Source organism: Lepisosteus oculatus, chromosome 13 (genome assembly GCF_040954835.1).
Source record: "Lepisosteus oculatus isolate fLepOcu1 chromosome 13, fLepOcu1.hap2, whole genome shotgun sequence".
NCBI lineage: Eukaryota > Metazoa > Chordata > Actinopteri > Semionotiformes > Lepisosteidae > Lepisosteus > Lepisosteus oculatus.
This window is the reverse complement of record NC_090708.1, coordinates 25,459,132-25,474,804: the sequence shown is the minus strand read 5'-3', so window position 1 is coordinate 25,474,804 and position 15,673 is coordinate 25,459,132.

The following is a 15,673-nucleotide window of genomic DNA, read 5'->3' as shown; positions in this document are numbered from 1 at the left end:
CATTTCATGCATTTTAAATATTGAAGAAACAAACATTACTTTTATAAGAGCTTGATTCTATAATCCAGTATATGCTACTCTGCCTGCTTTCAGTCCTCTTTTTTTTCTTGCTACTTTCAGTTCACATGGAGAAAAGGAAAGTTATTAAAACCATTACTTGCATGGGGCTACTTTCCAGGTAGCAGCAGTAAATGTTCTCCAGATTTCACTATCAGGGTTGATTTGCAGTCACACTCTGTTGACCAATTTGAACTGATGATACCAGGGCACTTAAGGACTGATCTATTTATTTTATTCATTCGGGTTAAACTTTACAAAGCATGAAACTCTCTCCATTAGTTTAACATGTGACTTTCAAATTCCTCTGCAGACTGCTCTTGCAAATGGAAGAATGACTTTCATCAAGTAGTCCAATTCCTCCAATATGATTCCAGGCAGGGAAAGTTAGGCCTTTGTCTTAGAATACTGCGAATTAAAGCTACACTCTTCTGTAGTCTTATCATCTGCAACCAATTTGTTTTGAAACAAGACCTTAGTAATCATCCATTATCTCTTCCAAGATCTGCAGACAACAAAGTCATTTATTCAGCACCTCAGTAAATAATTCCTTGTCATCTGCTTTGAGATCATCTGGGCTATTAAGACAAGAATCAGAAAGACAGTTACAAAATTGTCAATAATTACTTGAAAGTAGAGTTCGAGGGTAATGCTTTGTGTCTCACAAGGCTCTTTCCCCTACAGATGTGGCCCTAATTCCACATGGATGAATTAGTCATTTCACAAGACAAAAGTCATGGGTATTCGACAGAAGAAATAATAACATTAGAAATAAGTACTTTCACTAAACTTTACATTGTTGTTTGGCACTTGAATGGTTGTATGTACAATATATATGATTATATACATGTATATATTTATACAAATGTATGTGTCTATGCATGTACATTCATTGTTCATGATTAATGATACTTCATCCAGGACACATTCAAAAAACATGTCATGATATTACGTTTTTTTACCATAATACAATCAAATAATCAATGCTCGATTCTGAGGTACTGAACATTCCCACACCACAATTCAACAAAAAAATCATACCTACCTATTGATTTTTTTAAAAAAGTCAGCTAACATTATTAATTTATCTTTTCTTTAAGTAAGTGCTGTAATACATCACTACTGAAAGTGTCTCATACAAAAGTCCTTATAGAACTGAACAGAAGAAAGTTTTTTTGTTGTGTGGCCTGCAGTTATGTTTGTCAATCTGTTGTTTCATACAAATTTCAAAACTTAGACAAGTTTGAATGTCTGTATTAGTCATCTACGTGTGTGCTCACTATTAGATTGGCCACAGATTCTACAACACTGCTAAGCAATGCTAGAATAGAGATATTGACAACAGATTGATCTTCAAGTTCTTTGGACACACAAAACTTTGTAAAGCAACATAAAGTTGCAGGCAACTTAGATAGTTCAGGATTTACATCATTTTTGCAATTGGTCATACATATCTGCAAGATATTTAAACCACAGGAGAACCCAGACTCTCTTACTTCATGTCATCTCATCTCATTCCAAGGGATGAGATGACGGGAGTGGAAGACATTACTAACTAAACTTATTTAGTTTGGTCTAAATCTGCAGAAGTGCTAAAGACATTGCTGGTTTGACACTGGACCGTGTCACTCCAACATGTGGTGTACAATCAGCCAAGTGCCTCTTGGGATGCCTGAGTCAACCACTGTATCCTCAGCTTCTCATACAGCCTGACTCCTGTGACTTGATTAATCAATAAATTTGAGCTCTCCTGCAAAGCACTGTGGGACTGGTAAAATTGTGAATGTAGTTGTGAAGCATGTGTTTCACTGTATTGCTGTCACTATACTTGCTCCTACATTTGCAACAGCCGGACTTTCTGTTCCTGGAGGGCCACAGTGTCCTTTGTCATCCTTTCCTACCAAACTCTCAGCTACTTAATTAGGTTAATTACCTAATTAACCGGATGGATTTAATAATTCCCTCCCGGCTCAAAAAAGTTCTGTAGATACTGTAGATACTTGACTCTCTAGCATGTTTAAGCTTATAAACATCTAAAAATAAGCCTAATTAAGGAAATAATTAGAATCATTAAGAACTATTAAGTACTCCAGTTGGAACAAAAACCAGTAGATGCTTCGCCTTCCAAAGGGGTAAGAGTATTTAGTGCTGAGCCAAGCTGATTAATAACTGAGGACTGAGGACAAAATCATTAAATGCTAAAATTAAGTACTGATTCTCAAGTTAAACCAAGTGAACACAATGACAGCGTGAAGACTACATATCTTGGCAGTGCTGGATTTATAGGACTGATGTATCATCTTTTCAAACGGACACTGATTTAAAGAATTCCAGCGCCATATACAAACCTGTGTCCCAGATCTTAGAGCATCACTGCTACAGAGCTCGTTTCCATGCAATTGATTTCACAGCTCATCCTTTGTGTCTCCAACGAAGCTTTCGTCTGCTTTCTCTTTCATGGTGCACCTGCTTCTCCACAGGTGGTCCTTTCTCAGCACCCTGGGGCATTTCTTACACCCTTAAGCTCAAACCTCTATCTTCATTAAAGAGTCTTTTCATGCAATTGCAAATTATTCCTTTACAGTCCGTACACCTGTGGTGCTAATTTCAGTAGTTGCAATTACATACATTGTGTTTTGTTATATACAGAAAAGATGCAATGAGTCTTTAGTTAAACAGGATATTGAACAAAGAAATCCCATATCAACGCACACACATTACCCAAAAGACTGACTCAGTTTTTTGTCCTAGTGGTGGCACAATAACACAGTAGTTAGCACTGCTGCCTCATAGTGCTGGATCCCTGAGGTCAATTTCTGAGATGCTGTCTGCATTGAGTTTGTATGTTTTCGCTGTGCTTCCATGGGTTTCCTCTGGGTGCTCTGGATTCTGCCCACAGACCACAAATATACTGGTAGGTTAACTGACCTGGTGTGAGTGTGGATGTCTCTGTCTGAGTCTGCCCTGCAATGGGCTGGTGTCCCATGCAGGACGTACCCTGCCTTGCACTTGTTTCCTGCCAGGATAGGCTCTGGATCCCCTGCAACCCTGAATTGAAAGAAGCAGAAGAACAAAATGGAAGGATAGATGGATTTTTTTACATATCTCACTTGATATTATGGAACTATGGCAACAGGTGCATTCATACAATTAACAATCCATCATAACTAATACAGACATTGCTGAGAACACCAAACATTAAAAACATGCAATAATATAAAGAAAGAAGAATGCAAAACAAATTTGCGGAAAATCCACCCTGTCACACATTGATTCCAACTAATTCTTATTTCGTTAAATGAACTGCAGCAGCCAGGTCAATTAAAGAAAATTAAAGTTCAATTAAGTAATCAGCTAGCTGCTGGCTCAAAGTCCAGTGACTGACAATACCTACAGTACAAGGTCTACATTCCTGTGTGAGTCATTCTTTCCAAGCACCTTGGATGATGTATGTGTAAGAACATAATGCATTAACCCTGAACTTCTCGCTGTATATTTTGCACAAAGGTCTGAAGTTATTCTGTGTTAATTTGCAGTATTGTGGAAATGTGACAATTGAGTTTTGCGTATAAAAGCCAGGATAATGATGGCCCTGTGTTTCCTGTGTCACAGGGTGTCGATAAGGTGGTTTGTACTTTTTCACTTTCCAACTGCTTCCAAAATGAACTTCTTTATTTCCTTTAACTTCTGAATGACCTCAAGATTTGCATTTAAGAACCCAGGAAACATAGAGATTGTATTTTAAATACTTGGTGGAAAATATATAATAAATATATATTCTGGTAGAAATTTCAAAAGAAGCGGGGACCATGTAGGCTTAAACCCTTTTGAAGATAATGCGATTTTTCATTTCAAAGATAAGGATATGTCATGGAATTTTTCATTATTTGGACACTAAGCACCCCTCACAGATTATAGCCTTAATAAAAAATAATCCGCCATGCATATTTCTCACTCTTCAGACACTTAGACTGTCATTTTCTTGTAATGGTTATCAAAAAAGACCCGCTGTAGTTAACCCATTCAATAACGTACAGCATGCCAGAAATTATCACCTCAAATTCAAAGAATCCTCAGACATTAGCTGTATAACTAAGAGCCATGTATTTGTGGAAAAATAGTCAGATTACAAAAGTGAATTGCCGTTTTCTTTCCCAGCCTGTTAATAACACACTTGGATGTATTAATGACTGCCTCAGAATTTCGGCGCTTTGACAATGGCGACCCCTCTGCTTCCTGAATGCTTCCTGAAAGCTTCTTTTTTCCATCCCACCGCAGAACCGCAGAAGCAGTGTGTTACAGTGAAAAATATTTTATTTTGCTTCAGAAGGATTTGCATTTCACAAAATCCAATTGCTAGGCCTTTAACTATTACAGAGTTTTCACAGAACTCTTTCACTTTATTCTCTTTGTCACACTTATTTTTAAATAAATTGATTCATGAGGTTTTTATTCTTACTTGGTAATCTGCCAAAATACTTCATTGCTTGAGGGTTGGACAGGATATAGCTCTTGTCGACTCAATGGACAACCCTTCTGATCCAACACTGATCAAGTACTTTGTGAAACTGGCTCTTTAATTGTTATTTTCATCCTGCTAGTTTTTAATTAAAGGGCTGCACGGTGGTGCAGTACTGGGAGCCTGGGTTCAATTCCTAGGGTGCCATCTGAAGTTGTTATGTTCAACTTGTGTTTGTGTGGCTTTCTTCTGGGTGCCCCAGTTTCCCCTGGTGGGTTTATTGGTCCTGGTCTGAGGGTGTGTGTTTGTGTCTGTGTGTGCTTTGCACTTGTTGCTTGCCAGTGATCAGCTCCAGCTCCCCTGCAAGCCTGTATTAGATAAAATGATTAGAAGATGGATAGTGAATTAAATAAGGCAAAAATGTTTAGTGCAGTGAAGCCTTGACATAGTTAAAGGAAATTTGTCAAGGTTTTTAGAACATAGGTTTTAGGAACAGCTTAAAACATCTAATATAATATATGACACTGCTGTCACCTGAAAGATGACTAAAAAAACTATTCTTCTGGTCATTTATACAAACATATATCATACTAAATATACATACTTCCGTTATGAATTTTGCATTTATGCTGATATTATTGGCTAAATGACATTTCTTTTTAAAACTAAATTAATGTGAAATTCTTTATATTTCTCTATATTAGGAGTGGGAGAAGGTACAAGGAAAGTCTTGATATTTATTCAGCTCGTACAATAATAAAAGGTATAGGCCTTATTTACTCAGTGACCTGGCTTACCCGAGACTTGCTAAAACTCTATTTGCACAGCTGCTATCAAACATATTTGGTCTTCTAATAAGGTTGACTTTTTCCCTAAATGATGACAAATTTAATACCACAGTCTTTTACACTCAGCTCCAATGGTTTCTCCAGATTTAACCACTGGAGAAAATATCATAATTAAACTGACATAAGTTGATTTGCAGAAATTAATAAACAGACAAAGGGGTTTATCTATTAGAATAATGATGTATATATATATATATTTTCCTACTGAGTAAAAAACTCCTTAACAAGCTCATGATCTTTAATTTGGTTTTATTGGTATTTTAAAAAGCTATATTCTGTTTTGTTACCAGGCAATTTTGTATGTACAGTATACATATACAGATCAGCTGCTAACTGCCAAGGCTAGGCTTTATCTGACAGTTACCTAAAATATTTACAGTGGGTTTTTTTGTTGTTGTTTCAGTACTGATTTATTGTTTTTAGTGCATTCAAAATCTTCTTTGGTGACATGGTGGCTAACAGAAGTATGATTTCTGTAGGCCTCTGTCATCCACTGTATGGGACTAGATGTCATTTTTAAGTTGATGTATACATTCACAAAACTATAAATGCATTTTTAAAGCAGATAACGTAACCCAAAGTGGGTCATGTTAACCCTAAGCTACATTCAAATGGCCAAAGCTGTGTACAGGGGAATTGTCTAACAAACATTCATCTCCCCTTTCTTATAACTGCATTTTTGAGACAAGGCTAAGCACAGCATTATCAATTAGGGTAGATAGCCATCTCACACTTAGCCTTCACTGGAGTATTTACAGGAAAGAACAACAATATATCAGCCTCAATTTAGCGTTTGGTTCCCTACCGTTAACACACACATTCAAGAGGGAAGAGTGACCGTCTACAGGAGTGACAGAAAGCCAGTGTAAGTGGAAGCTATTTTGTTCCCAACTGTGCTACACACAAAGTGACATGAATGAATGTGAGGATTACAAGGATAAAGGCTTACATCTTTGGGTAAAGTAGGAGCTAAAAGCACTTCTGAGTGGTGTCAAGGATTATACCGCTTTATCAATAGAGATAATAAAACTTTTAAAAACATAATGCACTAGAAGGGGTAGTGTAGCCGAGAGGTCTCTAGGCCCATAGCTAGTGGGTTGCAGGTTCATATCTCTGCTGCAGACATTATTTTACCTTAACTAAGGCACTTTATCGTGATTGATCCTGTCCACTCCTGTGGACATATCCTATATCCCATATCCCATATCCTGTGGGCTCTGTTCACTTTAACACAGGCGACATCAGAACAAGTTCTAGCCCAATGAGTCATTCTGTACTATAATCTATCTACAGTATCTATCCATTCTAAACTATCTATCCATTATAAAATATATTGGAATCTGACTCGTGTAATTAGACCCCAAATTTATGTTTAGTTTGCAGGCACACCTTTGATATATCATGTACAACAAACATAAAGTAGTTTAAACAAATGTCAGACCCATTCACCCAGAAGACTGGTACTTTGGTGTCTGAGGTTTGAATATTCTTGAATCACAGGCCCATTATGCACTGTGAGTACCGTAACCTCCATCCATTCTCTAAACGCTTTATCCAATACTGGGCCAGGGGGACCCAGAGCCTATCCTGGCAAGGCAGGATACACCCTGGACAGGATGCCAGCTCATCACAGGGCACACAGATACAAACACAGACACCCACACACTCCAACCAGTTTTCATTTTTCCAGAATCCAAGTAACCTACCAACATGTCTTTGGACAGTAGAGGGACACCAGAGGACCTGGAGGAAACCCATGCTAACATGAGGAGACCACAGCATGGTAACAACCAAAATTAAAATATAAATTTATGCAGAATTTGCTAGACAAAAAAGAAGTCTATAATTTCTACCTTTATGGTCCTGGTTATTGAAGCCCTTGATAGAACAATACGCTCTGAAGATCCTATGCATGTCAGAAAGCTTAGCTTCTGATTTTTGACAAAAATGAGAACAGATTTTGAAGATTAGTTGTGTTGTGCCATACTGACAGAAAGAGGGTAATGTGCCACAATGATTTTTTTGTAGGTTCGCTTCTGGTTTAAGAATGATTGTTCGATACCATAGCAAGCTTACACTTGCTTTTTTCATAATCAGGAAAAAAAAGCACAATGAACTTGCAAAGTGCTACATACAGTAAACATTTCAGGAAGGTAAATTAAAATCAGCTGAGACCAGTCTGAATGTTTCTTTTTGATACTATAACAAAACTATTTTTTGTTGCTGTTTTTTTCCTAAAAATTGGTGCAATGATAGCGTGTCTGAAAGTGCTCTGGGACTGTATCCCTCAGTGTGATGTCAGAGTTTGAAGGCAGGAAATTGTGTTGGGAGCGACATTGTTGTGGCATTTGTTTTGACGGCTGGAATTTGGGTTTTCGGAGCTGTCCCTAATGAGAAATTCAGACATAGTCAGGCTTTTCCAAGGCACCCTGGTTCACAACAGGCTCTTCTTGGCTCAGGACAGCGTTCTGTCTTCAGTAAGATTCTCACAGCCTGAGTGACTGTCTAGACGGCAGACCTCAATCAGCCTGCGGGCCTACTTGAAGGCCCTAGTGAGCTGGTGAAGCCAGCTTCCGGCTGCTCCACAGACACTATGGTCAATGGAATGCTGAAATTAATCTAGCTGATAAGAAACATATCACTCTGATGACACAGAAGGTAAGAGACTTCAGAACATTTCATATCAGCAAGTATACGTTTGTAACAGCTACTCCTTTTCTGTATTTCATCTTTGACGTGCATGGGACCACAGTGAGAGAGTTTGTAATTCTCTGGGTGGAGAGTGTACACACCTATGCTAAGTTTGCATTTGTTTTAATTTGGGAGGGAAACCAAATCACTGAGGAGAAAACCTCAGACATCAGGATATGCTCAGGATATTTCCTTTGCTCATCAACCTTTGGAAATGTGAGAAAGCATTCTCAAAGGAAAAAAAAACTAATTTTAAAAAACTGTTTCTATTGGTTCACAGGCTATTTTGGACCACCTATTTTGTTATCGAAGAGTGCGAGGATTTAACGTGTATAGCGTGTCAGATAAATGGATTTTGTGTTTCTGGTGTCACTGCTAATTTACAGGAGTCAGACTTTGATGTTTTTCGTGTACATCTGTGTCTGATGCTTGAAGGTCAACACTAAATGTAAAGATCAAGTCCCATTTGGTTCAGAATAATTTGTCTATGCCTTCAGGTTTTCAGTAGTCTCACTACTCTCCATACTGTTTAAAGTTTTTTTCTGCTTGCTTTCACAACCTGTTCCTAATTTCTATGTGTGTGCTAATGTGTGATACATGATATGCCTGAACATGCTCACTTGCCCGATTGGCACCCAATTTTGCATGGGAAAGTTTTTTTTGTTCTAATGCAGTAGATTCTTTTAATTACAATGCACTTTTATCCACCCATTATTCTGACCGTTCCTTGCTGTGTTGGTAGGTATATATTTTTGTTTGTTTTTTTCTTTCTGTGGCATGCTTCTATTTTCCAGGCAGAATGTGTCTCATACAACATAAAGACAATCAAAAATCGTCCTGGAGTCAACCAAGTGTAACCAAAAGTTACATTTGCAGGCTTTCGAGTATATTTTAAATATAAGGTAGTTTCTCTGAAAAAGTAATGCATGCATTAATGAGGTTGTTTTTGTCTTGCTGCCAAAAAATATCCTAGTGACACCAGGACAGCAATGTGGGTAGCTAGCTAGTGTTAAAGTGGGAAGCTATGGTCTAACTCTTGTTCAAGGTATTTAACTCAAAATGCTCCAGTAAATATTCTTGGGTGTGCAGTGGGTACTCTCCAGGCTATCATTGTGACTGAGAATTTGTTCTCAATTGATGGATTTGCTTAAATAAACCATTTAAAAAGTCCCCTATATTATTACCCCAAATCACCAATTTAAAGTATTTCTCTGAGGACTACAGGTCAGTGCAGTTTCCATCCAATATTTCGAAGAACATTGTCTCATTGTGACCGTCTCCAGGCCATGAGCTGAGCTTGGATAGGTGTGTACAGTATCTGACACTTTGTAAAAGTTATTTATTTGAGTCAGGCTATTCACACATACAACAAGGAAAGGACTACGTGTTCAGTTAAAATAGCTGTATTAATGCAATTTCATGAAAATGAATCGTACAAGCCCATATTTTTATTTTGCAAAAAATATAAAAATAAGAGCATTGTTCTCTTGCTCTGCTCTGTCACTACTGCCTGCCATTTTTTTTCACTTTTAGACATTCAATTTCTTTTTGGATTAATGGTCTCCCTGGAGTAACCTCTAGTCATACAGTAACTGCAAAAATGATGGGAAACTTTGCCAGGAATTCCTCAAAAATCCAAGTTGGAAGAGGTAAAATGACTGAGTGCAGAGTTTGTTTTGGCTTCTCAGCTAAGGTACAACTGTACTCTTTATACAAGGGGACTCCCATTCACTTATTGGCTTTGGAAACTGTGCAGACCATTGGAAGACCTCTCCACAATTAAGATTTTGTCACATGGAAGCTGATGAGTAGGTGAATTAAAATCCACACTGGTTGCAGCCTAATAGAGTGCCTTAGCAGTCAAGGAAGGCAAATATTTTCAAAGGATCAAGAGCTCCCTAAAGACAAAAAGGTTGGAGACTCAGAAATGTGAAGTGAAACAGGGCTATTCTCAGATGAAACGGTGTCGTCAGGACCAGGCCGACACATTTTGTCCTTCAGGGAGCTGCTTCTCTGATCAGCTGAGCGTGAGGCGATTGTTTAAAAGATGTGAAATACAGGCTTCTGTCCAAATTCCATCTACGATTTCCACCACATCGTTTTCTGACTGACACTGCCACAATCTTAGAGCCCAGGAACAGCTGTCAGTGGTCTGGATAGGGAAGTTTAGAGAGAGGAAAATATGTATCTTCACAGACAAGACATTTTACAGTAATGAAAGAGGCGGTTCAGAGTCTATCCGATGTCCATTCCTTCTTACTTACTCTCTGACTGCGCAGTGATGTTTGTGCAAAGATTAATGGCTCAGAGCTATTTTGTTTGGGAGTGTTTCATGTTTCTTTTTACTTTTTAAATCCGGTAAAAACATATTTACATTTTCTTGCCCTCAAACAGCGCTTGCCAGGTGCGGTAAATCAGTGGTTTTGAAGCAGGATATTGAATCAGAATGGTCAATTCTCAAAGGATCTTTGCTGAATCACTTCTTTGCTAATATGTGTCTGCACAGAAAGCACACACATCTCATTAGCGAAAAAGGGAAATAAAAAGAAAATAAGTGTTCTCATTTAAATATGCTTTTCCAATGCAAATGATATTTATGTGTGTGTAAAACAAGCAATGTCACCTCACCCCAGGAAAAAGGAGAGAAAATCTTAAGATCTTTAGTCTCAGGAACTCAAGTATAAACATCCATAAGACATCCAAGCTTTGACAGTGGTGTCCATTATCCCGAAGTTCAAGACCAATGCAGTGGTCAATATCCTACCAGGAAAAACACAGAATAGAGTTTCATCCAAATGTGAGTTCAGAAAAGAGTTTTGAGAGGTTTATTCACACTGAACTTTAAGATAACTGTTGAGAATCTTCATTAAACTCTGGCATCGTCAGGATACAGAGTGTCCAAGACTACCATTCAAGGTTGGGTTCTTGGATTTAGGATCTGTGGTGGAGTTCCACAGCAACATGAAAAAAATGTAAATTTGCCATACCAAAATGGATGCCAAGTGAAATGGAACAACATAATGTAGCTTGGTAAAATATAATGTGAGTTTTGGATAGTCCCATGGGCAGTTTGGTTAGTATGGGAAGGTGACAAAGAAAGTCAAGCATTCTGTGAAGAAGGTTGGTTTCCTTTCTCTTGTTCTGGTTTCCTAGATAGAACAGAGGAATGGATTATGTTCATCCACAATAGATAAGCATTTAAAAAAATAAGTGAAGGGAGGAGGGGGGTTCACAAGCTGCTGACTACAGGGATATAAATATACATGATGTATAGTAATCATAATGCATTAAGAAATATGTACAGTATCTAACATTTTTTGAGAGGTGATCGATTTAAAGTACAGTAAATATAACAGTATCATGTTAATCAAGGCTTTTTTTATTTTGTCACAAAATATCTAATGGATGTGTACACTAAATCCACTTTAGTTATAGTTCTTTGGAGTTCTGAATAAATAAGAAAGGTATCGTGTTCTTGCTTGTTTTGCTTTTGGCAATACTGTTTTCTGTGATTCTTACTTTGAAACAGTAAGAAAGGACAAACTGACTGAAAAATGCCCCTCCCCTCCACCCCTTTCTTTTAATTGTCTGCACCCTTTTATCACTTTGTCACAGTGCTTAGCTTTTGAGTTCTCTATAGGTCAATCTTACCACCACTGGCCTGACCACTATGATTATCGAAGCCTCATGCTGTAAGACAGGACTCCAACCTCGAATATATTGCACTTTGTTTCCCCCTGCAGTTGTCCCACAGTGTGAGAATTCTCCAGATCTCCCATGTATAAGCTAATCCTGATCCCGCTTAAAGGGAAAAGCTCTTCAGGAACCTCCACAGCTTGTTAAACTGATTAAAGGGAGTGAGACACACTGAGACTGAGACTGTTTTGCATGAGGTAGAGCCATGTTCTGTTCAGAATTTGAGATGAACTTTTTCACTCTAAAGGTGCTATAGAAGCACAAATACACTGAAAAATAAAGGCAAAGTGGAGGTACTCATGATTTTTATATGTATTGTCTTGCCAATTACCCCTTCCAATAATATCACACGTGGATTTATTTTGAGCAATGTACAATATATAATTAAAGTTTTCAAATTAAGCAAATGAGCAATGTAACGAGTAAACTGAACACTGTTATATGTGGAGGAGAATTCATGTTTCAAAACCTGCAAAGAAGATATATATATAGACAGCATAGACTACTCAAGCACAAACACCCTGTGCTTGCCAGACCATTTCAATGTGGTTTTGGCCTTGTGCTTCAAGTCATTCACCAGCTGAAATTTGACCCAGTTTTAGATTCTTGAGAGACTCAAACAGATTTTACTCATGGATTCGCCTCTACCATTCTCCCTCTATGCCAACAAAGCTCAATATTCCTGCTGACAAGAACCATCTTTGTACATTGATGCTGCCACAAACATGCTTGACAGCTGGGGTGGTACTGACTGGGTAATGTGCTGTGTTGGGCTTTTGCCAAATGTATTATTTTGCATTGAGACCAAAAATGTTTTTTTTTGTCCCATCTGACCATAGGATCTTATCTGCAGTCCATCTCAGAGGACATTAAGATTCATTTTTTCAGTAGTTTTTTCTTGCCACTCAACTATAAACACCTGATTTGTATAGGGACTGACATATTATTCGTGCATGAACACTGAGCGCCATCTTAGAGACAGAACTTCAAGTTTCCTACATGCCTGGCTATTCAGTATAGAAGGGAAGTCTGTTCTAGAAAGTGTCTGGCTGGTGTGTTGCACATTCCACGTCTTCATGATGGACTTCACTGTCCTCCAGGGGATATGAGACCTCCTGATCTCCATCTCTATACCACTTTGAGAACCCTGATACGTTTCAAAAGCTTGTTGTTCTTCATGGTCATTTTGTCATTCGTGTCCTGTGGCTTGAAATTCAGAATCTATTTGAGGAAATGTACAGAGACAGATGACATGATAGAGAGAGACTTCAGGTATTTACTCTAAAGTCAGGTATACATACAGAGACCGTTACATTACTGCTACAGCCTTTTAAACCTTTTTATTGTTTTGCACCTGAACTGATTAAGAGTTGCTTAGCAAAGAGATTAAATACATATGCAATTGACAATCTTACATCTCTGTTGAAATTCCAAATGTGTATATACTACTAGCATTTTTAGTGTTACCTTTTTGGAGTAAGTTTGTATAGATTTTACATTTAAAGTTGTATTTGAAAGTATCAGGATTGCAAGCAAAACAGCAACAACTTTGCAAGGGGCTGAATACTTTTGCAAGGCACTGTGCATATACAACATTTACAGTATGTTCAGGCTTCTAGGTTTCATTCAATCATTCTAATTTACTTTTCTTCTTGCGCTTTTCTCCTGATATTGAAAAGCCCTCACTTTAAACGTTTTGGAAAATACAAGAGCCTTCAGACCTTCACAGGGAACTTTTTATCACAATACACTTGCCTAGTTCTAGAAACATTGTCACACTGGGATAACTAGGACGTTAATATGTCTTGGGCAACGGCAGTGCAATTTCATTTAAGTCACACCAGACACACTTCATGGATAAAAAACATCTCACAGGCACCCTGACTAGGGGAATTGATTTTAGAGCTGCTGTCTGATTTAGCACTGATAGCTCACAGGCTGAATTCTGCTGTGAGAAAAAAATTACAAAGGACAACAGAATCTAGGAACTAGGGCTGTGTATTGGAATGATCTGGGTATAGCATTTTTCATGCTAATAGCCACCTTTTCATGTAACAGCCATAACTAAATACTTTTGTTCTAATCAGCTATTTTCAAAATTTACACAGAACTGATTTGTTGTCTCCTTTTTGTCATCACTTACAGTTGGGAACATTCAGGCACAACACTCACTGCTGTGTCCTCTAAAATGCTGTGGTTTTTGTTTGTGCGGAATAGCAGAGCCTTCGTCCTTTCCAAGGGCAGACTTCATTCTTGCAGATACCACACTGTCCAACAGGAGGCACCGTTGTGCAGCAAGATGAGGACCCCATTCCATTGCTTGGCCATTCCCTCTCAGAGGCCTTCAAATATGTGTTATTCGTAACCAACGGGGAATCACAGTCATTATGTGATGGTGTCACAACCAGGACTCTGAAACTAATCTTACATTCTAAAGTACACGAGTGTTGATTATCTATTTCATTCCTTTTGTGTGTGTGAACAATACGGAAACTGAAAAAGCAAAGTTAAAAAAAACCTATGTGCGGTACCCAGCTTAAAATAAAATTAATAGATGACACTGGGAGTGCTGCAGCTTTGCTTCACATCACTAAAACCCAGAAATGTACTAAACACACTAATAGCCAATACATGAACCTTCAGGCTTTTTCATGTAAATTAATCCCTTATGCTCCTGAAACCAGTGCAGAAATAGCATTCAAAGCTGCAAAAATGATGTCGTGAGAATCTATAAAAAGGATTTTAATAATTACCTACAAGGCATTAAATAGCTTAGCGCTAAGTTATTGTAAGAGTTACTGACCCTGCTTGATCCCATTCCTGTCCTCCGACGACAGAATGCGTGTTCAGGATTGTTAAGTGGAAGCAGGAGGCAGAGAGAGGGAAGGAGTCTTGCGATATAACAAAGTCAGTGATACTAAATGGTGTAAACCAGGAGATACCCTAAATAATAACCTGTTTCATAAAATATAGTTTAATACAATAATAACCGATTTCATGCCATTCTATTTCTGCTACAGGAATTACTTTAGAAACTTTAGTAAGATGGGAAGATCATTGGACCTGCAATAAGGATGCACTCAATGCTTTGAGGTTTTGTGTCAAGAGATAAAAATATGCCAAAAATAGAAAATAGGTACATTAATGGCTCAACAGATTTGTACTTGCAGAATTTAGTATAAACCGACAAGCGTCCAGTCCCCAGTCCTAGACCTGGAGAGTCCATGTAAATGTCAGTAAATGTCATAAATCAGACTAAAGCACCCTTTTTAAAAGATTAGAAAGATTGCTCAATTCTGATCATCCAAGCAGGTGATGTAGCAAGTTACTTGATTAACTAGTCTGAGTTATTTGTTTTTTTACAGTGGAGTTTGCAGAAACTGGAAATTTAACATTAATTATTTTACCCTGTCGACTAGGGTTAGATGTAACCATAATCAGACAGATAGACAGAGACTTTTATATATAATATTTAATACAGTGGGTGGCGCAGTGGCACAGGGGTTAGCATTGCTGCATCACAGTGCTGGGGCCCTGGGTTCAATTCCAGATGTGGGGGCTTCTGTGTTCATGTGGATTTCCTCTGGGTACTCCAGTATCCTCCCACACTAATTGGCTTTGGGGAAAAATTGCTCTGGTGTGACTGTGTGGTCTGTGATAGATTGGCATCCCATCCAGGGTGTACCCTGCCTTGCACCTGTTGCTTGCTGGGATAGGCCCTGGCTCTCCTGTGACCCAGAATTAGAAAAAGGAGTTAAAAATGGATAGATGTTTAGTACAGTTTCTAAATTATTGAATAATCAATGTATGTTCCACTTTGGACAGACAGATAGATAGAAAGTCCACTGCATTTCAGTAACTTCAGTAAAAGCCCGGATATTTGTTGATGCTGAAAGCACATCTCATGGGAGGAAACATAGCA